This window comes from Monopterus albus, unplaced genomic scaffold (genome assembly GCF_001952655.1).
Source record: "Monopterus albus unplaced genomic scaffold, M_albus_1.0 scaffold186.1, whole genome shotgun sequence".
In the NCBI taxonomy this organism is placed as follows: domain Eukaryota; kingdom Metazoa; phylum Chordata; class Actinopteri; order Synbranchiformes; family Synbranchidae; genus Monopterus; species Monopterus albus.
This window is the reverse complement of record NW_018128066.1, coordinates 1,883,895-1,896,718: the sequence shown is the minus strand read 5'-3', so window position 1 is coordinate 1,896,718 and position 12,824 is coordinate 1,883,895. Positions and strand designations below refer to the sequence as shown.

The 12,824-nt window shown below is 40.0% G+C and overlaps 1 protein-coding gene across 3 annotated transcripts in view; it reads right to left on the bottom strand.

Annotated features, from left to right (window-relative positions):
- Positions 1 to 12,824, bottom strand: part of abcc12 (ATP-binding cassette, sub-family C (CFTR/MRP), member 12) — a 64,335-nt gene that overhangs the window by 22,649 nt on the left and 28,862 nt on the right. For all 3 annotated transcript variants that reach the window (XM_020617159.1, XM_020617160.1, XM_020617161.1), the window contains exon 3: positions 2,182 to 2,524. The gene's annotated coding sequence lies outside the window, so the exon portion shown is untranslated. The remainder of the gene's footprint in view (positions 1 to 2,181; positions 2,525 to 12,824) is intronic.

The window sequence follows — 12,824 nt, the reverse complement described above, 5'->3', positions numbered from 1 at the left end:
TTGGGAGTATTTTCAATCAACCAATCAATCAATCATCATTTTTATTGCCCAGCATGTTAAAAATACAAGGAATTTGACCCTAGTTCAGTGGTCCCCACAAAATAAAAATATAGGATAATGAATGAAAGACAAGAAGACTAAATTGATTAACTGATAAATCACCTACATACAAATTTGTGAAAAAGAGCTCCTTGTATTGGTTGTGTGCAATGACTGTATCTTAGTTATTACCCTGTGGTGTCTGTGCTGTATCTTACCATACATACAGTACAAACATGGATTGAAGTCCACTGTCATCTCCACTGTTTTGAGCATATTCAGCTCCAGGTTGTTACAACTACACCACTGGGCCAGCTGTTCAACCTCCTGTCTATATGCAGACTCGTCACCGTCTTGGATGAGACTGATGACTGTTATGTCATCTGTGAACTTCAGGAGTTTAACAGGGGTGGCGGGTCCTCGTACAGTGCAGTTAGAACAGCAGGAGAGCACACACCCCTGGGGGGGACCTGTGCTGATAGTCTGGGTGCTGGATGTGGTTTCCCCCAGCCTCACCTGCTGCTTCTTAACTGTCAGAAAGCTGGTGATGCACTGACAGGTGTGGTCAGGCACAGTGAGCTGGGTCAGTTTAGAGTGGAGGATGTCCAGGATGATGGTGCTGAATGCTGAGCTGACTATAGACCTATAGTAATGTTGCAGTGCATGCTGTTTGGCTTTGCATGGGTTTGACTATATTGTTAGTTTTACCTGTTCTAAGAACCCAGCTTGATTTATCCATGATTACTCAGCCAGGTGCAGGCTAATGATAAAGGCCGGATGGCTGAAAACCTCTTGCAGAATAAAATAATTTCTTGCCAACGAGTACAATCCTAATTTACAATTATTGGGATAATGCACCAAGCTTTCCTGAGCACGTTGGAATCCATACATAAAAGTTTGACCCCCATCTAGTCACCTCTCGGTAATGAAACAGAAAATGCTTGCTTTCATATTTTTAATGAACCAGGTGTTCTGTTTATTTAATAGACTTTTGTATGCTTTACATAAGTTAAGTTATTACAAAGATTGATTGACAACAAAATGAATTTTACAAATGTTAAACTGGTACTAAAAACATCTGAACACAAGTAAATACAACTTAATACACATACACAAATCTCTTTTTAATGATTAGTAGCTTGAGAGGAATCCTGCACAGCCACATGAACCCACTTTATTAAAGACATTTCAGTCTTTGGCCCTTCATCAGATAAAACTGAATATTTTTTTCATGATGAATGTCAGATATTAAAATCTAAAGATGTTCTCCATCCCCTGAAATAAATCCCTTTGGGACTCACATTCATTAGGGCTGAAACATCTACTACAGTCCAGTAAAACATTGTCAACAATGTGTTTATTAATACAGTGTATGTTAATTTCTCTGTGTATAAACTTATTTTACCTTATTCTGCCTTTGTCATTTTGAATTAATCACATTCATTTGAATACCATCGACATTATTTTCTACAGGTAAATTACTCCATGTCATTTTAATCAATCTAAACATACAATTTTCCTGTGATAAATAGGTTTATAAAGTGTATGAGCCACATCTGTATTACATAGTATTGCCACTGTGACAATGATACCATGTGTGTCCAGCAGACGGCAACACTGGGTATATTCTTAAGGCTTAATCTAGCTAAATATTGCTAGGTCTATTACCTGGAATCATGGTGTAGAAAAGCCCAGACTACTATAAAAAAAGAAACCCCTTTTTAAAAACATATAAAAACCTTTCTGACTACCTGGACTGATGTCAAGTATGTTTGGCCATGCTGTCAAACCTAAGCTGTGTTATAAAGTGAGCTGTGCTATTTGGTTGATTCCTTTTTATTTTTTCAAGGGTTTACAGGTTTTATTTGTTTGACTGCAATCCTTGTATTCAAATCAAGTTTTCCTCTCAGGATAAAAAAAATTGCCAAGTGAACTCGGCTAAAACATGTCTTCCTTCCCCACTACTGGACAGACCTGCTTTGACCAGAGACGCATCAGGTAAAGCCAGTTGTGTTTTTTACAGAGCATGGTGTAAGTTCATCTGTGAAGCAAACTGAAACTGGCAGATGTCTGTAGGTCAACATATTGACTGTCTACAGCAAACGCCTAGCTGTCTTTCTCAATATGAAATGACATACACACCTATGGGATGTGGCTCCAACAGTTTTATTAATAGAAATCCAGCCCATGCTTATGCTTCTCATACAAGGAGTTTTGCTCTGAGTCAGATAGAAATATGGATCTTCTCTGGAGCCCAGGGCTTTGATGACAGGTGAATGGGGGAGGACCATAGCTGTGAGTCTGATCTTGTGTGATTGGGGTGGTCTCATCTGGAGCCTGAGAGGCCCAGCCAGGTAAGGCACTGCCAGAAACAGTCCAACCGTGGAGGTCCACAGTGAGCCTCGAGTCCAAGAGAGCCTCCTTCATCTGTTGATTTTCCCTGGTTGCCATCTGCCATACCACCTCCAGCTCTTCCTCTACTTCTCTGGAGGAGCAAAGACAGGTGAGGAGGCAAGCAAGTCTTTCAAAACAGTCTATTTATATTTGAGAAGGCAAATTGTTGACAAAAATAAAATGAAAATACACAAGCAGTCTCTGACAACACCTAGGTATACAAAGGAAAATAAAACAAACTGGGTATACAACATGATCAGGAGGACCACAGCAAGAGCTGAAGGTATATCTCTGCTTTCTTATGATGGGGGAATCTTGAGACATCTTCAGCCAACACTAGTGGCTCATTCATTTTAAGTGTATTCTATCTACAGGTTGCTTTGAAAATGTCACAATATCTGCTGATTTCTGCTATGTAAACACCAACAGTCGTTAAGACTACTGCAATAGCTCACACAGCTCCATTTCAAACCTCTATCACCACTGTACAAAACTACCAAGAACTCAGGACTCCTCTTCCTACCTCCCCTCACTCTTCCTTATTCAAAAACACTGCTGCTGAGAATACAGATCCAAGCATCACCTCTTTGCCCAGTTATTTCTGAAGTAGAGCCTGAAGCACTGTATTTTGTCATTTAAATGGATGTAGGCCCATAGCAGCAATGAACATGCTGTGATCATGCAGGATCATGGCTGTAACTAGTTTGGTTAGATTTCACAGGCCTGCAAACTGTTTCATAAGGAGACAGAAGTATGTAGTCAGAAACCTAAAGTGGCTTTATTTGTCAGTTAACATGCTTTAAGGCAGTTTCATTTTTTAAACTGTACATTTTATATAATGCTCTGTGCACACAGTATTTTGTGAAAAGCAGCACAGTGTTATGTGAAAGTAGCATCTCTTAAATGCTGAGCTTTGTGGGGTTTTTTATTCACTAGTGTTGTTTGTGGCTTAGTACAAATCCATTATACATTTTATTTGTGATTTATCATATAAAGTGAATCCAGTCTCATTTTACAAAAATATAGTCTATAAGGTGCTTTTAAGTATTGGCAAAAATTGAAAAACCTTAATTTTGTAGGTACAGTAGAACAGATTTTACTGAAAAAAGCACATAAACAAGTGAAGTATACTTTCTCAAAGCCTGTTAACAAGTTAAGATCATTTTATTTATAGTAGGCTATAGGTTTTTTTAATGAGAAGATATCTGAAGTCACCGCCATATGATGGCACAATCCCATTTTATCGTACAGTTACTCCTTGATGTTGGATGCAATGTGTGCATATTATCACCAACAGCAATACAAGTTCTGTGTGGGTCTAGGAGTGAAGGCAAGTCTACAGGGTCATCAGGTGGGCACCCTCTCACTAACTGGTCTTTCAGAGTTAAGGTCCATGACACAGAGAAGGCTCAACAGTATGTTCCAGCATCCCAAAACCACCCCTCCTTTGCCTGCACCCACACACTCAACACAACCCTTCATCTACTCAGGCTAACTTAGGTTAACTGTTACCAAACAGTCACTAGCAGTAGCAAACATTTTGACTGCAGTTCTAGCCACCAAACATTTAAAATAACCACCCTCTGTTAGTATTCATTGCAACAAACTAGTCAAACTTCTACTGTGCTCTCATGTTAACTTGCTCATGCCAACACCAAGAAGCAGGCTTAAAACACTTTTACTAAGCTTTTCCTCCTGTGCTAGTTTACTTTAGCTTAACAGGCATAATCCTCACATATATTGCCATTTCTAAATCACTTGCCTATTTTTACTCCATTCACACTCCTTTCTTCTGCTCCAAAGCCACTTACTGGACCTTGCTGCACTGTCAGCTAGATTCCTAATTACTTGTCTTAGACTCTGCCCTTTTAACTCACTTAACTCACCTAGCAGAGAGACAGCTGACTTGGCTACAAATTCCCTACAACCATCCTCCACAGGGCAGACTTTAACTTTCCAGCCATACTCCTCTGCCTCCATGGCTAATTCTGTGTATTTCAGTTTCTTCCTTCCTATATCACAATCATTACAATGAGCCTGACAGTCAACCCAAAGACAATGTAATGCTTCTGGCCATGGGTTTTGCCAAAGCAGAGGCCTAAATCTTAATGAGATGAAAAATGTTTCATTGGGTCTCTGTCAGAGAGCTGCTATTTCTCTCTGTTGGTACAGTACACTACAGCATATGATCAATTTGAGCACCCATCTATTAATGCTGGTTATGTCTACCTCTCATTATGTTCATGCTTGTTGGTTTCTGTCTCAATTGCATGTAAAAGAATATCGCGACTCACAATGCTCCAACATGAACAAGTGTATGAATCAGCTGACACCCTGCTGTCTCAGAGAGGGGAAGAAGGAGGAATAATGATTACAGAAAATAATGAAGGGCTTCAAGGAGACAGAACATAATTACCAGTGTGTGCAGTTACTGTTTATAATGGCTAATTCATAAAAGGCTCTTTTGTCATATGCTGTTCACATGTCATCAACAGAAGCAATTATCTGCCCTGTCTGGATTCATTTATCTGCTTATTATAGTGGAGGGGACATCAGCATGACAACACCAATGTTGTACAAGTGTATTTCAATGAAGTGACAGGCTAATTGACCCCTGTCTTACAAGACAGATACACAGACTAACAGCCTGCTGGCTTGAAGACACTAAACATACGGTACTTCCATTTCTGGCTTAGGAGTTAGGAGACGGTAAATTTGGGCTGATACACAAGTTAACAGTGAATAATAATGGCTCAGTTTAGCTGGATTCAACACATACAGAAAACCGACACTTATGATACAAGGTTGTATTATTAGCTTTTCTGTCTTAAAGCAGTATTGCATGGCTGACTGTGCAGGTAACATGCTAACATCAGTGTGCCAGCATGCACACAGTGACAGTGGTAAGAAACTGATGTTTAACAATTACAATGCCATGTTCAGTGTCTTAGTTTAGCATGTTAGCATGGTAACATTTACTAATTTGCACTAAACATGAAGTATAACTGAAGCTGATGAGAATGCCATTAGTTTTGCAGTTTTTTGTTTTAGTATAACTCTAGGAATGACAATATTCGTCTCTGTCTGCTGGTTGGTTGGCTAGTTATTCCACTACTTTGGTCCACCATCTATAAGAAGATGGTGTAGTCTGAAATTTAATATTGATATTTGTGGTTACCAGATGCTGCATCCTCATGACATTAGCGATCTCTTGACTACAGTACCACTCATTTGGGTTAACAATGTTTGCTGTTAATGTTTCTTTGAGTGATGGTCTAAAAAACACTGTCCTTTGACTTTCTTGAGCAAAGACCCTAAAACTCCACAAACTGCTAATTACCTCCAACTCAAACAACATGAACAGCGTTATCCATAGCAACAACACTCATAACTGCTTCTATAAGGCTACTCAAACGCAATACAAGCATAAAAAGTGCAGCTACAGTGTAAGAGTTTAAAATTCAATTGTGTGTATGCGTATTTTAGTGGGATAGCTCTGGCGACCATTATGGCACACAGCCACAGTCTAGCCTACAAAGGAAGGTCAGCAGCGCCAATACCCCAATACATCGTAATTACAATTATAACCACAACGAGCTGCAGCCATCTCGGGGTTTGTTCTGCCACAGGACAACTCCGTCCTCACTATCTGTGCCCTGTCAGCTCAGACACTAATGTTACTTATAGTTATTCTGAAGAGTGGGGTTTATAAGGCAAGTCTGGCTGCAGCACAGCCACAGGTAACAACATTAAAGACCTTTTCAGATATGATGTGGTGGGCGCTGCAGTGGGCTATTAAACCCATTCATTTCTACGTGTTGTCACAGTGCAAAAACGCACTGTTGAGCACAGCGCAAGGTTGCACGTGCTGCCCCTAAGCACTGTGCTGAAGTTAAAAAAGTTCAACTTCTTTACACCTCGACACGCCCAGTTGCAGAGAACCTGACAGAAGCTGATTTTGGTGAACCTACACCGTGGGATCTGTTTCCTTGGTGGAAAATCTTACTGACATTGACCTGGCAAGTCTGCCTGTATGCTGGCAATCCACCAAACATTCAAACTCACACTTTGCTAAAAGAGGATGTGAGGTCACACACTGATTGGCTATTTGCATGTTATGCCCAAATCACACCCCTGCTTTCGTGAGAAGATCAAGTACAGCCCTTTTTTTGCCTCATTCTTAAATTACTAAATGAACATGGACACACCCAAACTCCACTTGTCAGAATCAGAATCAGAATCAGAATCAGCTTCATTGGCCAGGTGTGACGGACACATGAGGAATTTGACTCAGGTACATCAGCTCTCAATGTGCAAAACAGTAAACCAGCATAAGGCTGTGTAATATAACAAAATAACAGTATTAACATCAACAACCAGTGCAAACAATGCAGAAAAAGCAGTATAAACAGACAGTAAACAATGCAGACAACAAAGGAATGTTCATTGAAATGAGATAAATAGGGATAAAACAGAGTACTTAAGAAGTAGAGACCTGTACAAGTCTCTATAATCTGTACGAGGTATATTTACAGGTATTGCACTGAGGAAGTGCAATACCATGTATTGTGCCAGTACATCTTGATCAGATACCATGGATCCTCAAAATAGGGCCCTTGAAATCTTCTTATATTTCATAAATGAATCATAAATGAAGAAGAGTGTGAAGTAGAAATTCTCATATCACTTCAGCACAAATACAGCCCTAGAACCAGACAGAAACTAGTACATATGGCTGAGTAGTAATAGTAATTTAGGTGCCACCAGCGTCTTATCTTAAGCACTTGAATTTGACATCCAGGATGCCCTGAGCAGCAATCAGACATCATTTATGTCAACTTAGATTTGTTTTTTCAAATAAAGAATTCAGTTGCTTCTGTTTTATAATGGAAAAGCATTACATTATTGAATTGTGAGCTAAATTATATTGTAACACTATAAGCAATAAACATATCAACAGTGGTTTATTTCATTAGGTTTAAAAAATGGCATGTTGGTGCTGGCTGCAGCTCTGCATGTGGTTCATGGATTATCCATGTGAGCTGAGTGTTGCTGTCAGCAAAGTACTGCTACTGTGTGCCAGTGACAAACCTTACCCTCTACTTGCTTTTGTTAGGTATTTTAAGTCAGATAGATATTGGTGATACTTTTTGTATTAGAAATGTTTAGTGGAGATAGGATGTCTAGTTAGACTGTTAAATGCTTAGGCCTGCTTATGAGTTTCTACAGGGTACATCTGGTCAAGGATAACTAGAGAGAAGAGTTGATGACTGTCAGCAGACAGGGTGTTTAATATTATTATTATGACGTGTATAACTGTAGCCTTAGCCATAATATGTTCTTATGTTTAAGTCACGACATGTTACTAGAGGTCGTGTGAGAATGTTTTTAGCTACACACCACTTAATCAACAGACACACACACACATTGATTTACTAATTGTGTAATTTTAAGTGTACTGTTTATTAATTTTAAAAGACAACAATGCTTTGTAAAATAATGGAAATAATCATTGAAAAAACTAAATAACCAATTATTTCACACAAACTTGTCAGCACTCAAATGTATGTAAATGTGCACACATTCTGTTCTCACTTCAGATCAAATTCCAGATAAGAAAACACTGTGTGGATGCAATCTTCATGCAAACTGGGTAAGTGGGTTTTAGGAAGAAATTTGCTCTTGAGGCCCAGTGGTACAAAACACATAGCAGCTACCTTTGCAGTCAATCACTATCAATTACTGTCAATTTTAGGCTTCTGTTTAGTACTTTTCAAAAGATGTTTTTAAAACTACTAAGTCTATTATAAGGAAGTACAAGTTACAAAAGACTTGATCACTATATGACCCTATCAAAGAATACCACGCCTGCGCTTTTCGGCCAACCTGTGATGACAACTACCGAGAAAAATAAAGTTAAATAAAAAATAAAGGTTTAAATATATAAACAAATGAACAAACTCAAGAGGAACAGAGAATCAGCTCTGGGTTTTGGCCCTTTCTGCCCTGTTGGATACAGCAGACTCATAACCGGTCCTGACTGTGAAGGGAAATTATGCACTACTAAAACCTGCTTATCGACAACCACGGGCTTTAGCATAAATTATGTAAAAGGTTTTAAGTGTGTGTGCCATTAACTTAAAATAATGTCAGCAATTTACACTGCTTATTTTCCAGTATGTGACAACCAGCGAGATTAAGATTGCAGCAACCACAATCTCCAACTGGGGAAGTGAATGTAGATCACCTTTAGAATAACAACTGATTTCATCAAGCTGAAACAGTTTCTACACAAACACAAGTGCAGCCTTCATTTAATAGTCTGATATGTTCCCTCAAGCTTTTAAATCCTTAAAACCATAAATACAAATCAAACATATCTTAAATTAATTGTAAATGGGATCAACACATATTTTACACCTATTACTGATCCATTCTCAACTTGTCCAACAATTCTCAGTACATTCTTAATCTATTCCACTCAACTAAGTGTAATGCATCTGCCACAGAAAACTGAACTCATTCAATCCCACCCATCAGAAATCCTTTAAAAGAAATTCTAAATGTACTGCGAATGGATTATACTTAATCATCTGACTGTTGAGAGAGATCAAAGGAAAGCAGTACTGTTTGTCAAAATGAAAACACACTAGAAACTTCATCTATTTGTATGAAAATTACTCTTTGCTCACATTTAGCAGATTGCCCATGTTTTTGTAGGTGGGTGTGGGAAGACAAGAAGATAAAATGATTCCCTCCTGAGCTCCTGAAAGCTTCATGCTGTGCTGCTTCTCTGGAGGCTACTCAGAAGTCAACACAGGCATTTGGCATCACAATCTACCAGCATCTCTGATGTTGCATGAACAGAATATAAAGCAGTGGATCAGAGAGAAAAGAGTATGAGGCCAAGATAGATTTTCTTCTGTGGCGAGAAGTTTGACTTCAGTAAAGTGTGTTGCTACTTCAGTTGAACTCCTAATGTCCTAGAAAAGAACAGAGGATTCTCAAAACCACAAGTCAGACAACGGATATTTAGTAAAGCTGATCTTGCAATGAATGGGTTTTAACAAATGCAGCAGCACTGAACTTTGTAGTGTGGCAAAGCTGGTAGGTTAGTGGTGTGAGTGATGTATGTGATCTGTCATTAAAATGCCCTTAGGACAGAGCAGGAAAGAGTCTTCTGACAATCTGATTATCTAGCTTTCATTTGATATGAGCAAGCAGTATGTCCACAGACTGTGCTAAAAACAGAGATGCCAACAGGGGAATACAGGGGAAGTGGTAGATTGTGTCACGAGCTACAAACTACCAGTCTGGGGTTTCCAGCGGTGTCATGCTGCAGCAGTAAGAACATCTTGAAATAACGTCTCACTGAAAAACAGCCACAGCTCAAATTGTTGGCTACATGACATTTCTCTCGCTCTCTCCTTTTTTATTATCATTATCAAGCAGTCTTCATTTACAAAACTGCTCATCTCTTTTTATTTCTTCACATACTGACATCAAGTACAATAGACAATAATAAAAAATAAACTGTATGCAGTACATATACATAGATACAACACAGTATATAGCAGTATACAAAAGACACTTTAAAACATACCAAACCAATTACTGCCTGTCTTATGTTATTTATCACAACAGTAGGCCTTTCTCTGTAAATATAAAATCTACTATAATGCTTCAGGCACTATTATGTGAGAAGCATATGAGAATACGTATACAGAATGAGAGCTGGAGGATTTGGTATAAATGTATGGTTCTGACACATTTAGTGCGAAGAGAATTTTAGCAAGAGTGATGCATGTTCTTTTCTGGCTTTTAACTCCTTACCTGACTCTAAGAGAGCTGCAAAGGAATTGATACATGCCTAGACTGTCTGTTTATGCATAAATGGCAAATAAAAATCTTGAGTCCTGAGTATGTGTGATCTGCTGTGTCCACTGGTGTAAGAGGATGTCACTATCAGTCTGTTGGTCACAGCAATGAGAGTGTACATTCACTGTACAAATACAGAAACTGTTCACTACACAGAAATATGCTCTAATCTAATATGCAAAGTCAGGTATTAATCATCATCAAATAGAAATATTGGTTAAACCTATGACAGCTTTAAATCTGGTAATTGAGAACTTATGAGTACTGTATGTATTGGACAAGGCATTTTACATCTCAAAAGTCAGCACCCTCTGGTAGACAAACTGTCAGGTTTAGAAAAGAGGTTAAGTGACTGTCACATTATGTGGTTAAGGCGCAGCGCTCTTGCCGCTGCGACCCGGGTTCGAGTCAGGGTTGCGTCAGGAAGTGTATCCGGCGTAAAACGTGCGAAACGTCAACATGCGAGTTGTCAGTGTGACAACTCGCTGTGGCGACCCCTAAATGGGAAAAGCCGAGAGAGATTTTCTTGTCAATTAAGTATACATTTGCAAGCTTCATCTGCAACTTTAAAGCATTTTAATTCTACTACTGTATTGCTGTGGTTTTCCTTGAATTTACGTCAGTTTAGGTTCTCCTAGCTCCTGACAGGTCAGTGCTGTGAGTTAGGAACAAGGAAGTGTGGATGTTGTGAAGCTGATGAGGTGTGGAGAACAGTAAAGAATTGCTTCAAGAAGTTATATCTCCATCTTGCCAATTACTTTCATTGTGAGCGATTCCACCCTATACTGAATCTACATATTTCACAACTATGTAACTGCAACACAGTTAATAAACTAGACAGCACTCAGAGAGTGCAGACCTCTGCCAAGGGGGAAACTCTGTTTCCTCATAATGCCATAAAAGCAACATTCCATAACAGTTTGACCCTCATAATGTGATTGCCTCACCATGAAAACCTATTGTTGGCATCTGGAATGAGGCTGATATCATTAATAGTTTGAAAGTTATTCAAGGAAAAATGACAAACATCTACTCATTAGTTTAGGGGTAAAATGGGGACGTCGATGAGTGGACCACAGGCAAAATGGTGAAGACGTCACATTTCTGCAAGTCTGTGTTGTTTGTTCAACAGCTGTTTGATAAACTGCTCACAGAGTCTCTGTTACTGGCTTACTGTTGTAGTATGGGGTGATACTTCGGGCCCTGAGTCTAGTGGTTTTGGTCCGGAGGCTCCTGAAGTGCCTCCCAGAGGGCAGGAGGTCAAACAGTTTGTGAGAAGGGTGAGAGGAGTCCTTGAGAATGCTGTGAGCACATCAGAGACAGCATTCCCTGTGAACACCCTCAATGGCTGGAAGTGAAGTCCCTGTGATGCATTGGGCAGTTTTCACCCACCCGTCTTGTGGTCAGAGAGAGAGCAGATTCAAGTCAAGTCAAAGTGTTTATTTGTCATATGCACAGTTAGAAAACGTGTTTCCCTGTACAATGAAATTCTTTGCCATCCACATGAATGCCACACAATACAAGTGAAATATAAAGTAGATGAGCAATAACACAAATCTAAATAGGCAGTAACACAAATCTAAGGCACTTTAAAGCAGCAAGTGAAGGGAGCAAAAAACAACACAACAAGAACACAATATAATGCAGAGACAATATATGCTACGTGGGAACCATAGAGTGTAAATAGGAGCAGGGAGTGTGCAATTGTGCATGTGCAAAATGAGTATGTAAACAGTACAGATGGAATTATATGAGGTAGATCGTGAGTCAGCTGTTTAGGAGTCTGATGGCAGTTGGAAAGAAAGAGTTTTTCAGTCTAGTGGTCCTGCATGTCACACTTCTGAGCCTCCGACCAGAGGGTAGAGGTATGAACAGTCCGTGCTGGGGGTGGATGGGATCTTTGAGGATGGAGGCAGCTTTCCTATGCACCCAATGGGGGTAAATGCTCTACAGAGAGGGCAGTGGAGTCCTGGTAATCTTCTCCGCAGTCTTTACCACTCTCTGTAGGCGCTTGCGGTCCATAGCAGTAGTGCTGCCATACCAGACAGTGATGCAGCTGGTCAAGATGCTCTCAATGATGCAGCTGTAGAAGTTGCAAAGGATCCTAGGCGACATGCCAAACCTCCTCAGCCTCCTCAGGAAGTACAGCCGCAGTTGGGCCTTCTTGACCAGATGTGTGGTGTTAAGTGTCCAAGTGAGGCGCTCGAAGCACTTGATGACAATGGGTGTGAGTGCTACAGGGCGGTAGTCATTCAGGCACGTCGGGGTGGAATGTTTCGGCACTGGCACAATGGAGGTGGTTTTGAAGAATATCGGCACAACTGCTTGGGTGAGGGACAGGTTAAAAATGTCCATAAAGACACTAGCAAGCTTTCCAGCACATGCCCTGAACATGCGTCCAAGAATGCCATCAGGGCCAGCAGCCTTGTATGGATTGATCTGGCTCAGTGCAGCATACACATCAATGAAGGTGCGCGTGAGTGGCTGGGGGGGTCTGGAGGGGACGGAGCTTG